This window comes from Schistocerca gregaria, chromosome 1, assembly GCF_023897955.1.
Source record: "Schistocerca gregaria isolate iqSchGreg1 chromosome 1, iqSchGreg1.2, whole genome shotgun sequence".
Lineage (NCBI taxonomy): Eukaryota > Metazoa > Arthropoda > Insecta > Orthoptera > Acrididae > Schistocerca > Schistocerca gregaria.
Genome location: NC_064920.1, coordinates 605,902,992 through 605,904,603, shown reverse-complemented (window position 1 = coordinate 605,904,603; position 1,612 = coordinate 605,902,992). Strand labels below are relative to the sequence as shown.

The 1,612-nt window shown below is 39.4% G+C and overlaps 1 non-coding gene across 1 annotated transcript; it reads left to right on the top strand.

Moving 5' to 3' along the window:
* The first annotated feature begins 1,144 nt into the window (after window positions 1-1,144).
* Trnas-cga (transfer RNA serine (anticodon CGA)) lies at window positions 1,145-1,219 on the top strand. The gene has a single exon. It is a non-coding gene; the product is annotated as a tRNA-Ser (tRNA).
* Window positions 1,220-1,612: the final 393 nt, after the last annotated feature.

Below are 1,612 nucleotides of genomic sequence, written 5' to 3'. Positions count from 1 at the left end.
AATGAATAAACATTTCAGTGCGGCAGTTTAGAATTCTAATTCGTTATCAGAGACCTCACAATACTTTATACCCGAAGTTTTATTCTAATCTGCTAAATTTATAATTTCTATTTGTTTTTTGGATCCACCACTTTCAGTTTTGTAATTCCGACATCGGATTCCTAATCAGTGGCCCAAACAATCTAAAAAGAAGAGAGGTTTGTAGTATTTTACAGCAATTTGAAGCGAGTTTGCCTACCATGCGACGCTCGAACGTCAATAGGACAACGGTGACAGACTATTGCCGACTGTGTCCTTTACATATGGTCCGTTCCCTTTTTCGCCTTAATAGATCTTGAAAAAATGATTCGTCGAACTCGAAAAAGCATTTGCCAATGTAAAATGGCGCAAGATGTTCGAAATTCGGAGAAAAATACGGGTAATCTACATAGAGAGACGGGGAATATAGAAGCCAAGAGGGAAATATAAGCATGGACGACCAAGAACGAAGTGCTCGAATTGAAAAGGGAGTGAGACAGAGACGCAGTCTTTCTCCCCTGCTAATCAATCTGTACATCGAAGAAGCAATGATGGAAATAAAAGAAAGATTCAAGAGAGGAATTAAAATTCACGAAGAAGGGATATCAGTGACACGATTCGCTGATGACATTGCTGTTCAGAGTGAAAGTGAGGAATAATTAAATTATATACGGATAGAATAAATAATCTAATGAGTACAGAAAAACTTAATTTCACTTCTAATTATTGGACAAATATTTCTATTAATCCTAGAATCAGCAGTAGCCATAATTCAAGCTTAAATTTTTTCAATTTTAAGAACGTTATATTCTAGAGAAGTATATTAAACCTATCTTAACAACTCAAATCACCCATTCCACTTAGTAGACTATATACCTTGACCACTAGTCGAAGCAATTGGAGAAATAGTCCTATTACGGACTGAGAGTAAATCGAAGAAAGACGAACATAATGAGAAGTAGCAGAAATGAGAACAGCGAGAAACTTAACATCAGGATTGATCCAGAATGAGATTTTCACTCTGCAGCGGAGTGTGCGCTGTTTCGCAGAAGAGCTTCTGTAAAGTTTGAAAGGTAGGAGACGGATACTGGCAGAAGTAAAGCTGTGAGTACCGGGCGTGAGTCGTGGTTCGGTAGCTCAGTTGGTAGAGCACTTGCCCGCGAAAGGCAAAGGTCCCGAGTTCGAGTCTCGGTCGGGCACACAGTTTTAATCTGCCAGGAAGTTTCGTATCAGGATTGATGGTCTCGAAGTAGATGCAGTTAAGGAATTCTGCAACCTAGGCAGTGAGATAACCAGTTACGGACGGAGAAAGGAGGACATCAAAAGCAGACTAGCACTGGTAAAGGGCATTCCTGGACAAGAGAAGTCTACTAGTATCAAACAAATGCCTTAATCTTAGGAAGAAATTTCGGAGAATGTATATCTGGAACACAGTATTAAGTGGTAGTGAAACATGGACTGTGGGAAAACTGGAACAGAAGAATGTTGAAAATTACACCAAAGAGGCAAGGAAACTGATACAGGTATGCGTATTCAAATACAGAGATCTGTAAACAGGAGAATATGGTGCTACAGTCAGCAACGCCTGTATAAG